Here is a 15,712-nt window from a genome sequence, read left to right as displayed (position 1 = left end):
TGCCGGCAACCAAGAAATGATAACACACCAGGAGCTCACTCGTTACAGGGCGGCCGCTGGTCTCCCTCCCGCACAGTTTGCTGGGCGCTTCCCTGAGCTGTGCCCTGTGCTGGGCCTGGCGCCCGCCCCTGTGGTCACAGCCCAGGCTCTGCTCTGAACTGTCACAGCACAGTCACAGTTCTCAAACCTGAGGACATTGTGTGCTCTGTTCTTCGTCCCCTTTCCAGGTGAGGACTTGGGGCTCAGAGGGGTCACGGCCCCATCCAAGTGCCTGGAAAGCAGAGGGTGAGCAAGAAGCTGGGTGCACGCAGTTCATTTAGGAGGAGGTCCTGGGAGCAGGGAGGACACGAGGGCCAAGCCATTGCTGGCGGTGGCAGAGTGATGGAGCTGGTCACCCCTGTGGGCTCTGAGCTTAGTGCCCAGTCCAGGGGCATGCTAGAAATCACCTAGTGTGCACCTCGGGATGGCAGGTCAGAAGAGGGGACATTTATCCAGAGACTCAGGTTCAGCTGGTTGAGGGCTGCCCCTGGGGGTGCAAGAGTGCCGGCACTTTCTGCTGGGTGCAGGCGGGGTGGCCTTCCTGGCTTCAGAGAAACCTGTGACCCCTGGGCCTGGAACAACCCCTTGGCTGGCATGGGCCTGACACAGGCCCTGGCCTCGTGCAGCACTGTCCACCATGGCTGAGCAGAAATCGGGGAGCAGGGCAGGGACACCTAGAGAGCAGGCCTTGGAAAAGGTGACAAAGTTTGCTCCTATAAAATGCCCCACGGAGTTAAAGTTCAACAAAACCCTTTGCTTTTCAGCCACAGCAATGTGCTCCAGGAACCCACAGAGCAGGCCCTGCAGGGAGCTGCCTGCGCAAGCTGAGGGATCCCCAGGCCAGTCTCCCGCCATCAGGAACAGGAAGTGGTTGCGAAGCGAGGCTCCCACTCCACAAGCCTGCAGGGATGAGGGTCAAGGTCCAGTGCAGCTCCGTCAGGTCACAGGTGGGGGAGGATCCCGGGCCTGGAGTGGACTCATCAGGGCCCTAGGAGCACGTTACAGCGTTGTCAGAGGCCAAGACCAAAGACAAACCTGTCTGACAGCGTCTGCGTTGATGCTGTGTGTACTTATCAAATCGTGCAGTGTCCTAGAGCTGACTCCTGGCTGTGTCACCTGTGATGCAGGACACAGCAGGGCCTTGGCTTCCCCCTGCACGTACTGAAGGCCCACGCAGCTGCTCTCAGACCCCAGCTTCACCGCTCTGGAGCTGTGCTACCTTGGGCCAGTTACTTACCCTCTCTGGGCTTAAGTGTTCTCACCTCTAAAACAGAGATGATGGAGCCTCCTCATGGGTGGCGGTGAGGATTAAGTGAGATGACCACGGGATGCACTCGGAGAGCTGGGCAGAGTGAGTGGGGGGAGTGGCTACTGATGTTATCATTGGTAGTATCAGTTGGACCCACTGGCGCTTGTTTTCGGATGCATTGTTTGGCTTCTCTTATGACCCACATTCAGGGGTCTGTGGTCGATCAGCTCTCATGTCCCCTCCTGGTCCCTTGTCATGCTCGCTCCCTCCTTCCCCACAATGGTTTGAATCCTGAGCAGGGCTGGCTGGGCTGATGCTGAGCTGCAACCCAGGGCCAGGCCCTCCTTGTCCAGAGGCTGGGACAGGTCTGAGGTTTGGGTGGAAGTTGGAGGGGAGGCTGAGGCACCCTAGGATGTAGGGAGGAGCACTTTTTAACCCAGAGACAACACAGGAGTTTTTTTCCCAATTCAAAAAGAAAATCATTTCATTGATACTCACAGACAGAACTTATACCCTCACAGAAACACTTCTTAGATTATTTCCCAAGCGAACCTGCCTGCCTGCTTGTCACTAGAATGTTCTCTTGGGGCATAACTGAGAGTTTGGTGGGCCCCAAACTGTTCACTGGGGCCGAGGGCTATCACACGCAGGCTAGAGGTCAAGGCAGCCTGGGGAGCCATTGGAGCCGACACTCCAATTCACCCTCCAAACTTCCTGCTCTCGGCAGTCATCTCCCGGCTTTACCTGCTCACCAGGGCCCAGGTGCCATGGCTGTCTCCACCACTGACAGATACCTGCAGCCGGCTGGGTCCCACTGTGTGTCCTAGGGCAGAGTGACACATCAGTGGTGGTTCCAAAGGGTTGAGCTGGAAGGTCCAGGCTGGCAGCCCCTGATTTGCGGGAATAATTCTTGGCTCGGCTCTGCTGGCCCTGGGGTTTTAGGGTTCTGGGTCCTATTTGCAAAAAGGCTTACACTGTGCCCACAAAATGCCCTGTCTGGCACCCAGTAGGACCCCGATCCACGTGGCTGAGCAGCATGCAGGTGGGGCCTGTTCCTGTATAGAGAGCAAACAAGGCTCTTGTAAGGAGAGTTTGAGCCAGAACACGAGAGTGAATGGAAGAGAATATACCTCTGGAGCCCAGGACGTCAGTGAAAAGAACACTGAATGCATCCAGCTTGCTCAGTCTGCCTTCCCCTCCTGTCTCTCCAACAGCCTCACCCCACGGACATCCCTTCTCCTGTCCCGAGGGGCAACAGCCATGAAGAGACCCACCTGCAGGGCCTTGATGCTCAGAGGCTGGCAGGACGGCCCAAGGCAGATGCCAGCTTGAGCCCTGCTCCCAGTTCTGGCTTTTGGAGGTGATGAGCTCATCGTCATCAGCAAGGCCCAATTCCACATCCTAAGTATAAATAAAATGGCCTTCTTGGAATATATATAAATCCTTATTTTGGGACTGGCCGATTGGTGTCAACTTCTGATGTCGGCATGATTTTTTTTTCTCTGCCTGTGTATCTTCAGGACAGTGGTATATTGGGAAGGTCAGTAACTTGACCAGTGTCACTGTAAACAGCAGTAGCCTGAGAAAAGAAGAAAATTGACTTAGAAAGCCCAGGATTTGTAAGCCAATTCCTGTGGTGACAGCACAGAAAAGAGTGGGTGGCCCCAAGAAGTGACTCGGGGACAACACAGAGCCAAACATGCCTTGTCATTTATTTTGATAGGTGGAATTTAGTTTTAATTATTGAAGAGAATACTTGATGAAATATTTTCAAAGAGAAATGTGATCTTAATAATCTGAGCTCTCATTACAGCCCTCAGCTATTACATCTTTATCAGTCTCTGGTGGAAGCTTGGTGAAGAGCCTGGGCTTGGAGGACCATGAACTTGGGGCATGAATGAGCCGGAAGTCGTGGCCAAATGTGGTAAAGGCCTCATTTTCCCATCTGAGGCCTCGAGGGCAAGGGCTGTTCTCAGGTGAAATTGTGGGAGAGAGCAATTCTGACAGTGACTATTGATAATGGGGAAACTGAGGCAGAAGTGGACTCAATGGTCAGAATCAACAAGCCTACCTAAGGACAACTGGAAACTGTCTCCCACCAAGCTGGCTAGTCTCACTCTTGCTAAAGTTAACCCTACTGTAAGACTGGGGAATTTCAGCCCCTCAGGGGAGAGGTGGAGTTTGAGTTATTTTCACTACCTCAAAGTAAACGATGCGTGTCCACTGGCTGTACATGTCACCGGGGCCTTGTTTCCGCTCCCCTGACACTCTCCTTCCTCCTCCGAGGTGCTCAGGCTCATGGAAACCAAGGGAAGCTCAGGACCCCAGGACTCACCAGGTGTCTGGCCACAATGCTGTTTCCTACTGGAAAGGAGTGCCGGCTGAGGGCCTTGTGGGTTCTCCTTCTCCTGTGGATGCCCTGTCCTCACCTTAGTGGCTCCACCCTTGAGCTGCTCCCCACCCCCACATCTTCACATCGTTCTTGGGTCTCCCCAGGATGTGCTACAGGGACCTCAAGCTGCACACATCCAAGCTCATCACAGCCCTTTCTCCCCAGACCCACTCTCCCCAGCCTCCCAGTGCCTGAGCCAGAGCCGTCGAGAACCCTCAGCATCCATTGCGCCTCCTTCTTCCACGTCCAGTTGGTCACTAAGTCCTGTGGTGACAAATCTAAGCCCACCTAGGATTACTCCCAGCTTCCCACCTGCCAGCCAGAGGCCTGGCCTCTGCTTAGACCCTCGGCGTCGTGTTATCAGGCCTGGCTGGTCACAGCAGCTGCCCCTGTGCCCATGGCTGCCTTGGTCGACACTCTCCCTGGAGTTCCCTTCCTAAAAAGGAGCAGACCATCCTGTCACCCCTCCCTCAGTGACCTCTACCTGGAGCCTATGGATAAGATTCAGCCCTGCTCCTGACCTCCCCACCATGGCTAGCGATGCCAGCGATGACCGCTGAGAGGGTCTCTGCTCCTCTTTCATGTCCCGAGTGCATGACACACTGGTGTCTTTCTGACCCAGCCCATCTCGTGTTGAAATCCCCTCCTTTCCTGCCCCCAGGGGTCTTGAGAGGCAGCTTAAGCACTGCCTCCTTTGTGGAGCCTTAGGAACCCAATGAATGTCATGGAATGAATGAATGAATTCTCCAGAAGAGGGAGATGTGGCCCTTTGTTCCTCCTGTCACCTGCCACCATCATTGTGGAATCATGGCACCTCTGAGGCAGAGGCGGAACCAGTCCCCAGCCTGCTGACTTCTAGGACAGGCCAGAGTCTGCAAGACGACAGTTGCCTAAAGGGAACTCCAGCCTGCAGGCGGGAGCAAACGCCTCTGTAGGCCTTACCAGACGCTTCTTCCTGGCAGCTCTTCCCTGAGGGACCATCCAGGGAGAAGGATGTGACACTGGCTCGGACGTCTGGGGAGAACCTCTAAGAAGACTAGTGTTGGTGGATTCTGACATCCTCTCGTTGGCGTTAAGGATAAGACTCACACAGGAAAAATTCAAGTGAATGGTGAAATTCCCACAAAGCAAGATGTCTTTCTTCTTTTCTAGCAGCTAACCCTAGAGCCTAGCACATGTATCAATCACAGGTGAAGACACACGCCCTGTGCAAGAATGCGCTGGAAAGAAGAGTGTGTGTTTCCGGGGTAAACAGCCCTCTGGAAAATGTGCCTACCTGGAAAATGTGCCTACCTGCCATCCCTATGCAGATGTTCGACACCCGGTATCAGCAAAACCCCCTAATCAGATCAGGTTCTCTGCACCTCACCTACTGTTGGTTAGGACACTTTCAGATGCAAGTCAAAGAAACCTATTCCACTGGCTTAAAGATAAGGAAAGCATATGACCGTTTCCAAGGAAAGGCAGCTCTAGGCTGACCAGTTCTCCCCTCAGTGGCATCTCGAAGGGCCATTCTCTCACCCTTTTGCCCTGCCATGCTCGGTGAGTCCCTGTATGGTTGCGAGGTGGCTGACACGATTCTGGGTGTCACCTGCAGACCCAACCATCAGCATAAGAAGGGAGACAATCTTTGCCTCTGTGTCATTTTATCAGCCAAGAAACCTTTCCTGCAATCCTCAGTAGCCAGGTTTGGGTCACATGCCCTGTGCTAAGCCAATGATTGGCTGGGAGAACCATCGGCTTAGCCAATCAGAGTCTACCCCTGAGGTGCACAGGGCAGGACCTGGACCCCAGGACCAAACTGGGCTCTGTCAGTGAGGAAGGACGGGTGGCTGTTGACTATGAGTCCTACTGTCACCTGTGTCTCCTTGCTTGTTCTGCCAAAGGCTGTCGTAAAAGCCACTTCTAGCCCATTGTGGCAAAACCCACAGATGTCACTGAGTTCTGCCAGGGTCTTAGTCAGTCTGAGGTCCCTGTGGGAGGAGAAGGGTACTTCCTAGAACTTTCTAGGAAGTGGAAGAAGGCGTTTCCACACAGGACTTCCATTGAGCGTTGCCCACGGCCACCCCTTGCCATCTCACGTCCAGTGTGGACTGATTAGGAGCAAGCAGGAGGGCCAGGCCCAGTCAGGAGGAGCCGGGCGCGTCTGCCTCTCTGGCCTTCAGCGGGGCTGCGCGCTGGGCGTCACCTTGGCAGGGCTTCCTCTGTCTCGCCTAAAACCACGAGGACCAAGAACATGCGCTTAGCCAGTGCGACTCCCGGAGTAGCTCACTTAGCCCTCACGCCAGCTGGGGAGTCACTGTGGTTCCAGTGGCTGAGGGAAGTCCCACCGCTGGTCAGTGGGTGAGCTGGGATTCAAACCCAGAGCTTACACTGTCACCTAATACCCAGCCAGTGAAAGTCCTTTTTAAAAATTCAATGGAATTCTCATACCATAAAATTCACTGTTTTGAGGTATACAATTCAATGGTTGGTACATTCACAAAGTTGTGCAACCATCACCACAACCAATTTTAGAGCAAGTTCATTACCCAAAAAAGAAACCACACACCCCTTAGTGGTCACCTCTATTTCCCTCCCTCTGGCCCAAGGCAGCCACTAATCTACTTTCTGTCTCTGGGTTTGTCAGTCTGGACATCTCATATAATGCGGTCATACAGTACGTGGGCTGTTGTGTCTGGCTTTTTCCTCTGAACACCTTCAAGGTCCACCCATGCCGTAGCAGGTATCAGTACTTGGTTCCTTTTATTGCCCCAAATATTCCATGGTATGGATAGACCTCATTGTGTTTATTCATTGAGCAGCTGAAGGAAAGTTGGCCTTCTGGCCATTATGACTAATGCTGCCATGAACGTTCGTGTCCATGTTTTTTTGTGCACAGATGTTTTCGTTCCTTTGGGGTAGGTACCCGGAGGTGGAATGGCTGGGCGAAAGTCCTTTTTACAAGGTGAAAGCAGGTGCATATTTAAGGCCTCAGCGGGTGGAGTTAGAGTGTTCCCAGCACTGGAGCAGGACTTGGGAGGTCGTGGCCCCGGCCGAGCTGTCTGGTGGCTGTAGGACCTTGGCTGAAGGCCTTCTCGGGATAGATGTAACTACAGGGGCGCTGCAGTGGATGCACACAGCCCTGAGAGGTACCTGCATGGCGGGTGCCTTCCTGGGGAAGGAGCCCAAGGTTCCTCTGACATGGTGCTGGGGAGACAGATGGTGGCCACCCAGAGAGGGCATGGAAGGCACAGGATGTGGGCATCTGCCCTGACCAGGCCCTTGGTGCCTCAGACACAGAAGGACACTGCCCCCCTGCTGTAATCAGCACCAATATTTTATTTGCACTTTAATGTCTACACTGATTTACTCTGTGGTACCCGCTTAGACTTGAAAGTAGGCCTTAGCTAATTCTAATAAAATAGCCATGCAAAGCTCAGCCAGAAACTTAATTGTTTATAGCTAATAAATATTTACTACAAGCTCATTGCTCCCTAAAGTTGAGGTCTGCACCTTCTGCATGCTTTCTGGCTGCGAGGCAGGGCTGCAGGGGAGAGGGAGGGACCGGCCTGTCTTCTTGTTACAGCGCGGCCCATGGGCCTTCGTTCGGGTTTTCTGTAATGAGATCCGATCACTCACCAGTGCCTTTGATCTGAGCTTGATCATTTTTTCAGAAAGCAAGCTCTTACAAGGGTTCATTTCAGTTGTAATTTCAAACCAGACCTCATTGATTATGCATGGGAAGCTTACAAAATTTTCCACTGAGATGATTTTTTAATCAACTGAAAACTTTGCCGTTTCACAATTTTTGAATTGTAGATTTTCACCTCCCCTTCTTGGTCTCATAAGTCCATCACTGGGTCTTTTTAAATCTGAAATTTGCCATAGGCTGAGTCCTCGAAGAAAGATATATACCTTTGACATTAAAAAAAATTAATGGAAAATCACTAAATCCCTTCAAATGCTACATTGAAATATAGTTACAGCTCTTTCCTCATGCCCAGTGAGAATTTAATCATTACAAAGTCCCGGGTTTTTTTTTGGAAGAAGCCAGACACAATCAAACCCTCAACAGACCACATGCCCCCAGGTCCCTCTCAGGCTCAGCTTCAGGGAACTCAGCTGTGGAGACTGTTTTCCCAGGCTGGCCCCATGGTGTTTCCTGTGCCACATGCTTCTCTACAGTGTGCCCTGGACACTCCTATCAAGAGGCGGAGTCTGTGCCCCCTCCCCTTGAATCTGGGCAGGTTGGCCACTTGCTTGTAACCAGTGGAGAATGGCAACAGTGACACTATGTGTCTTCCAATGGAAGGTTACCAAAGGTGAAACAGCTCCTGCCTTATTGACTGGAAGCCTGCTCTTGAAGCCTTCAGCCTGACTGACTGGCCCGAGGCTGCCATGTTTGGAGGAAGCCCAGACTGACCTGTGTGGGGAGACGCCCGCCAGGCGCCTGTTCGGACTTCAGCATGTCTGCACCTGAAGGACAGAGCCTGCCTGCTAAACCTTGCCCGAATTCCTGACCCACAGAAAACTGCAGAGGGAATAAAATGACTTGTTGTCTAAGCCAGCTACTAAATTTTGGTCTAATTTGTTGTGTGGTAATAGAAATTGTACACTGACCTTAGACAATGTCTGTCTCCTTGTTGTCATGAGGAACCCAAACAAGGAGGAACCCAAACAACTGCTGGCCCTCCATTCTCACTCGTGCACAGGTCAACCGTGTCTGTGCGCGTGCGCGTGCGTCTGTCTGTGCGTGTGTGCACCCTTCTAGTCTCATTTCTCTTCCCACCCCTAGAGCCTCTCAAAGCGCCTGGCTCACAGCAGTGTCAGTGAATGTTAGCGAAAGTCCCTCCACTTCGGGACCCTCATGTCTGTAGCCACACAGATCTTCCCTGTTCTCCAGCAAGCCACTCTGCCCCTCTAACCTCCCTTCCACTAGAGTATCCTGGAGAGAAACTTCCAGAACAGTAGGTACCTCTGTACTTGCCTGGTGGACAGGATGGTGGGGTAGGTTACAGGTCTTTCTTCTCTGTTGGAAACTGGAAGCGTGCCCATTCCCAAAGGAACTGAAATTTGTGTGGGCTTCCTCTGAGACTGCTGACTGCTGTCGCCATCCCCAGCCTGTTGGAGCAGGTCCCTGATTCTGGGAGTGTGACTCTGCAAGAGGAGCTAGAGTTTTTGAGGACAGGGAGAGTGGGGAGGGCCAGGAAAGAGGTGGTTCCTGGGGTCAAAGCTCGGGGGTGACGATGCAATTTAGAGGTGTTGGCACCCATTCCCAGCCCACAAAGGCTGTGTACTCTTCAGCCTCTGCTTAGCAGCTGGGGCTGGGGGATGAGCAGTAGTGGGAAAGTGACCCACTCTGTTATCCACGGGGCTGAGAATGGAGGGAAGGATGGCAGAAGAATAATGAGTGGCAGGGAATGACTGGCATGTGGGGGACAGTGGAGGTTTGTAGTGAGGACAGGAGGATGGTAGGGGAATGGTGAGGGCAGGGTTGTCAGGGGGCAGATGGGGAGCTGGTCTGCAGGACGGTGAGGGGGCATGGCGGGTGGTGGTAAGGGGTGATGGGGGGCGGGTAGTGGGTAGCAACGACTGGCTTGGGAAAAATTCCAGCATTTTTTAAAGGACCTTAACTTTGATGCGTATAGCTAAATGATGCTATGGATTTTGTCTTATTCCAAAGGTATTAGGGGTGTATGTTTAGGCTGTCTTGTTTTTCTGGGCAAATGTCAGAGATTCTATTGCATTACAGTGGTACCTCGGTTTTTGAACGTAATCTGTTCCGGAAGTCCGTTCCAGTTCTGAAACGTTCGAAAACCGAGGCACGGGTTCCCCATAGAAAGTAACGCAAAATGAATTAATCCGTTCCAGACCTTTAAAATCAAGCCCTAAAACTGCAAATTTAGCATGAATTTTGCTATCTAATGATACCATAGATCCATAAAATTTACGGCATTTGTAAACCGAAATGTTCGTCAACGGAGACAGAAAACCGAGGTACTACTGTATTAGGGTTTAAGATCTTTCGACAACCCAGTGGCAGCTGAACCCTTGTCCAGGGGCAAAACCCCCACAACACACAATTCTGAAAACAACTTCAGTGAGTGTGTGGCTGCCGGCTTCACAGGGGCTCATGGAGCTCAAGCAGAGTGAAGTTAAAGGGGGGGGGGGGGGGGGGCAGCTGCAGGCCTGAGCCTGAGCAGCTTTTTGGGATTTACAAGTGGAACTGGCATGGAGTAGATCCAATTCCTCAGTTGCCCAGTGGACAGTGTGAGTGTATGAATGAGTGAATGAGTGAACAAACAACTCTTTCAAAGATCCATAAATGGATGTTATTTTTGACTGATCCTGGGGCAAAATCAATCTTATTTGTCCTTAATAATGGAGGAAAGAATGGAATCGAGGCTCTGGACAAACGGGGGAATTTTACCTTAATCCTTTTCTACCTTTTGTTTTCTGTTGGGAATCAAGACATGTCACATCTGAGTCAAAGCAGAGGAGGGACAGCCAAGTCCTATTTCCTAGTTCCCCGGGGGAACTTCAGACAGGCCCACGCCTATTCAAATTGTCTCCCCAGAGGGAGGCCCAGGGGCCCGATGTCCTTTCTGGGGAGTGACCTGGAAGTGGCTGCTCAGCAGAGCCTTTGTTCCGGGGCCTGGTGGCAGTTTCTGCATTTGGAGTTGCAGAATGAAGTACCCACCAGAGGAGCAAAACCCCCAAACCAAAGTTAGAGTGTCCGATTTGGGTTCCTTAACCATCTGTGGGGAAATTTTTTAGTTTGCCTCATACTCAAAAAGAAACAGCAGGGGAGGAAAGGCCATTTCCTGTGACAGAGCCATTGGGGGCAGTCACCCCATGTTTCATGAGCCCAGGTGCCTGAGTGGCCACCCAGGCAGGGCCTCACCTCCATGGAGGCCTCAAGGCAACTTCACAGGGAGGTCTCACGTGAACCCTGCCTGCCAGACTCATAAACAGGCTGGTGCCTATTATTACCTCCCAGAATAGGGGAACCACATTACCTAAGAGGCACAGGAACGTGCCCAAGACACCGGAGTCCTGGGCCACAGGGTCAGCAGAGAGCCCCCCTGGGCATCCACTCCAGTCCTCAGTCCCTTTGAGCATGTCCTCAAGGGGTCTTCGTGGGCTTTAGGAAGTACAGTACAGCTGGTGTTTAGCAAACTCTTGCTAGACTATTTAGGTAGCCTGCTAATTACAAAGAAAATAATTACTTAACTCATAGAAACCGGAAGACTGTCATATGAGGTATCAGCACACAGCAGGCTTAGCTCCTCCTGTGAAATGAGCTTTACCACTTGGCTCCACGTTGAGAAATAGTAGAAGGAAAATCAAGCTTGGTAGTTGTGAAAAATCACCTACATTGCAAATCACTCACAGAGATGAGCATCTTAGAACAACTGATCAGCTAAAGGTGTAAGGAGAACCTGAATTTGTGAATCTGATGATTTTTTATCTTCACTACTCAGGCCAGAGAACACAGGAGGTCTGGCAATTACAGGCCTAGTCAGATCCCTTTCAGCCTCCAGATGGGAACCCCTGTCCCACTGCCTTCCCCGGAACTGCTTCATAGACCTTGCTCCTCTAAGAACGGGCTGGACGGGGTTCCTTCACACGGCTACTCACCATTGGCCTCAGCTTTCTCTCAAGGCCTTATGTATACAATGCTCCAGAGTTTGGGAATTCTAGTTGTAGTTGACTTTCTTAATCATAGTTCACATGCTTCAAATAAATAACAAGATACAAATACAACTGGGCTGCCCCAAACACCAGCTGAGCAGAAAGAACGGAGGCAGAGCTGGTTATCATGGCAACTCCCTGGGATGCAAAGTTTGGAATCTACCTGTCTGAACAATTAGTATAACTGTTTTTGATTTTGCCATGTGTCAAGGTCCTTCCTGATGCAATATTTAATATACTTTAGTGGGAGAAGTTGCCAGAACATTTTGGCCCAAGTTAGACCCACGGGGCCCATGGTCTTTGTGCAGGGAGGTGTCACCCTGATCATCATACTCAGAGAGAGGCCTAATGAAAACCCTTCCCTGGCCTGAAGTCCCCTAACAGTATACAGCAAATGCTTGTTCCTCTTCCCTGGGAAACGAACAGGGTTGCACTTGTGGGAGTCCCTCTACTATCTGTGCGCACTTCTCCCAGAAATGCAGCAAACCACAGGTAATTCTACATAGATTCCTGGGAGAAATTTCTTTGTCCAGAAATGGTGTCAGCTTGTTTTTCTATGTTGCCATAGGGAACAGAGAGCTCAGCCTTTGAAATGCAGCGAGGAGAGAGCTGTGATTGGTTCTCCTTGCTGCCCATCACTGCTGCCCTGAAGCTGTAACTGCGGAGGACAGAACGCCCGCCCCCAAAGCGGTTGCCCGGCTTGGGGCAAACTTCCTTGTGCAGCCCACCTCCGATACCCCATAACAGAGGGTCCAGACTGCTCAGGCTGTTGGGAAAGAAAAAGGGGGCGGCGGAGGAAGAGGAGGGAGGAGGAGAAAGGAGAAGGAGCAGGTCTCACCAGCAGAGGGCTCAACCATGGGTTGTCTCTGAATCTATCTATTCATTCTGAACGTTGCTTGATAATTGCTTTGGTAGAGCATAGGAGTCGTAGAAAATCCCTCTGACAGGTCTTTGAAACGTCTACCTAGTTGTTTATTTTAAAAAGCACCCCAAATAGTCTAGCTTAGGGAATTTTTGGCAAAGTCGGATATTGGCAATCTTAAAAAGATCCCTTGCAATACAGTGTGAGAGACCTGGCCGATGGTGTCCCAGGACTGGCTGGAGCAGGCCTGGGGATGGAGGAGGAGGCAGACAAACACGCAGAGGCCTAGGAGCCTGGGGATGGAAGCAGTTGGGCCGCGATCCTTTGAGGTCAGTGTCATTACAACTTTTGGCAGACAGGCAGGCAGGGACACTAAGGCTCGGAGGGGAACCCACCCATAAGGGAAGGGGGAGCTGGTGTGGGGACTCTGGTGTGGAGACTCACGTACAACTCAGAGCCCAGGGGCCCGTGTGCAAGGGCTGGCCTGTCAGCCTGACAGGTTGCTTTGCGAACAGCAGCCACCTCTGGTTCCATTCTGAACTCAACGAGCTGTGCCTTTTTAGTGGCCCAAGCAGGGGTGCCACTGGGGCCTGGCAGAGTCTGGGTAGCAAGGCTCCACTGCTGTGGCTAGAGAACAAGCACCTGTGGGGCTGATGAAACTCCATCAGCCTGGTCAGACTGTCCAGGGTTCTGGAACGTTCTATGGGGAAGCCACCAGAGAAGATGCTGGACTTCCTGCCTTTGGTCACATGAGTCATTGGAGAAATACAAGGAGGACTGGCTTAAGCTGGTCACACTCGTCTCAGCTCTGGTCCAGGAATCTTTATAAATCTTGAGAAGAAAAAAATGAGAAGTCCATTTTGTTTCCTCAGTGTTCCTTGTAAACTCTGGTGGAGATGGCCTCACTCCTCCGTTGGCCTGGAACCTCCGAGACAGCCCTTCCATTGCTCCACGTCTTGCTGGGCCCAGCCAGGTTGGCTGAAATCTTAGACGACATTGATGAACCATTGGTGCCTTGGAGGACAAAGGGCTGAGGCCTCTGGAGAAATGGGTGCCCCTCACCCTGGAGGCTACACATGCCCTAGAAATGGAGGAGAGCTGTGAACTCTGGGAGCTTATGGCAAACTGGCCACCCAGTTCACACTTGACCAAGACCCAACTTTCTGGGTGTAGGGGGAGCCCATGGAGGAAGGAAAGTAAACTCCAACCAAACAAATGTTTGGATGTCCCCCTCTCAATAAAAGAGCAGCGGCCCAGGTGGTTTGAGTCACTTTCAGCCCCGCCTTCCTGCTTGTGTGTTTGAGGGAATGTGTGTAGGAACAAGTGTGTATATGTATGAGTGTGTGTGCATGTTTGGGATGGAGTGTGTTGGTGTGTGAATGTGTGTATAAGTGTGAGAGCATGTGAGTGTGTCTGTAACCAAGGGAGTGTGAATGTGTGAGCACAGTGTCTGGGTGTGAGTGTGTAAGAATGTTGGCTATGTGTGCGTAAGCGTTTGAGTGTGTGAGCGTGAGTGGGAGAGACTGAGAATGCATATTGAATGTGCATATCTGTGTGAGTGTAGGTGGCCTTGTGTAGGTACCTGTTCTTGAGTGTGGGTGACAGTGAGTGTGTCTACGAGTGTGGTGTCTGTGTGTGTGACGGTGGGTGGCTGCCCGGGTGAACCGGGTGACGCCATCGCTCCCGACCGCGAAGAAAACTACACCTTTTGGGCCCCACGCGGCCCGCGTGGCTTTTTGACCCGGAAAGGGGGACGCCGGGGGAGCGCGGCGGCCGGGGGCGGGGACCGCAGCGGGGGCCATATGGAGCGAGTGGGGCGGGGCAAGCGGCAGCCGGGGAGGAACGCGGGGGGCGACCGAAGACACCCCCGCCTGCGCCGCCGCGCCGTTGCTAAGGCCGGCCGGCGGGCGCGGCGCGGGAGGGCCTTAGCAACGGGCCGCGCGGGGAGCGGCGAGGGCGCGCGGGGGCGCGGGCGCACGGGGCTGGCGGCGCCGGCAGCTCCTGCGGCTCCCACGCGCGCGGGCGGGGGCGGGGGCGGGGCGGGCGCGCGCCGGGCGCGCTCCCCGGCCGGCGGGGATTTCCAGCGCGCGAGAGGAAGTGCTGCGAGAGGGAGCGTGAGGGCGCGAGGGAGCGCGGCGCGGCGCGGCCGCCGCGTGCGCGAGCCGGGTTGCAGCCCAGCAGGGACTTTCCAGCCGGCGGCGGCGGCGGCGGCCGCCGGCCCTTCCCCGCCCCCCGATATGGGGCTGCCCGGGGAGCAGGACGCTGCGGACCGCGGCGGAGGACGCGCCCGGCGCCCCTGAGCCGGCGAGCGGCGGCAGACCGCGGGGTAAGGGGCGACGGCGGGCGGGCGGCAGCGGGCGGGCCCGGCGGCTCCATCCCGGCGGCTCCATCCCGTGCCCTCGGCGGCGGGCGGGCCCAGAGCGGGCGGCGCGGGGCCGGAGCGGCGCAGGCCCGGCGGCCGGCGGCCAGTGCCCGGTCTCCGCTGGCCCGTCCGCCCCCCGGACGCCTCAACTTCGGGAAACTTTGTGCTTCAGGCCGGGCCCGGGGCCGCGGGCCGGGGTTCCAGCAGCTTTTCAGGAAACGGGGCGCCAAGGCCTCCTTCGAACGTGACCCCCCCGCCCCCCCCACGGGGCGGCGAGAAACCAGCATCTCCGGCGCGGCGGGGTATTTTTACCGCGTGAGAAGCGGACTGATTCGGTTGTCTTCGTGGACGAGCCTGCTGGCCCTGGGCTGGTTTCGTGTGTTTTGTGTGTGTGTGTGTGTGTGTTTTTAAGCCATTATTTAAAAGTTTATACTGAGTCATTCCTCTGCAGATGAACCTCTGACTAATTCATACAGCTGCAGTGGCCTCGAAGGCAGGCGGACTGGGACCCAGTTTGGGGCAGAACGCACACGTTCCACCTCTGATTAATACGGAAGGTCAGAGTGGGCTCCCCGGGGCAAAAAGCTGGAAGGGCTCGCTGCCACGGTGTTTAAATTTTCATCTCGAGGCGCCAGGCTATTGCTCACGTACGCTGTGCCACGTTTTCACAGTGTCACCCCGTTTGGGGCCATCTATCTAATATTAAGACCTTTACGGAGAATTCTGTGTGGAAAATTCTTTACCTTTAATTTGAAAACATAGCTGCAGAATGGAAATGGATGAAGTGTTGTGGACGTGCTTTGAAATTTAAGAAGCCTTCAGAGAATGATCCCCTGGAGGAAACAATTTTATTTCACGTTTTTCGTACTAAGCTCTGCATCAATTTTCAGAATGGGTTGGGGTGTGTGTGTGTGTGTGTGTGTGATTTACTCATTTATTTTTGTGGAGTCATGAAGGCTGTATTGAGTAGCGTTGTTGCCGCTTCTTAATTTACATTCACAACGTATAACTGAGGAGGAGCCATAATTTTTTTCTAGCATTTGCTGTGAATACACACTGGTGAAGCTTTTGGAAATGTTTACTGTCATCTCGTGTGTCTATAAAATCCTTAAAGAAATGACCAGGTGGACC

General features: G+C 53.3%; 1 protein-coding gene across 3 annotated transcripts in view; it reads left to right on the top strand.

Moving 5' to 3' along the window:
• The first annotated feature begins 14,277 nt into the window (after positions 1-14,277).
• TRAF3 (TNF receptor associated factor 3) overlaps positions 14,278-15,712 on the top strand; it is a 108,136-nt gene continuing 106,701 nt past the window's right edge. For 2 of the 3 annotated variants that reach the window (XM_074326892.1, XM_074326891.1), the window contains exon 1: positions 14,278-14,545. The gene's annotated coding sequence lies outside the window, so the exon portion shown is untranslated. The remainder of the gene's footprint in view (positions 14,546-15,712) is intronic. The other variant, XM_074326893.1, reaches the window with a different exon arrangement.

The sequence above is a fragment of the Rhinolophus sinicus genome, linkage group LG03 (genome assembly GCF_036562045.2).
Source record: "Rhinolophus sinicus isolate RSC01 linkage group LG03, ASM3656204v1, whole genome shotgun sequence".
In the NCBI taxonomy this organism is placed as follows: Eukaryota; Metazoa; Chordata; class Mammalia; order Chiroptera; family Rhinolophidae; genus Rhinolophus; species Rhinolophus sinicus.
This window is presented reverse-complemented; position numbering and strand designations above follow the sequence as displayed.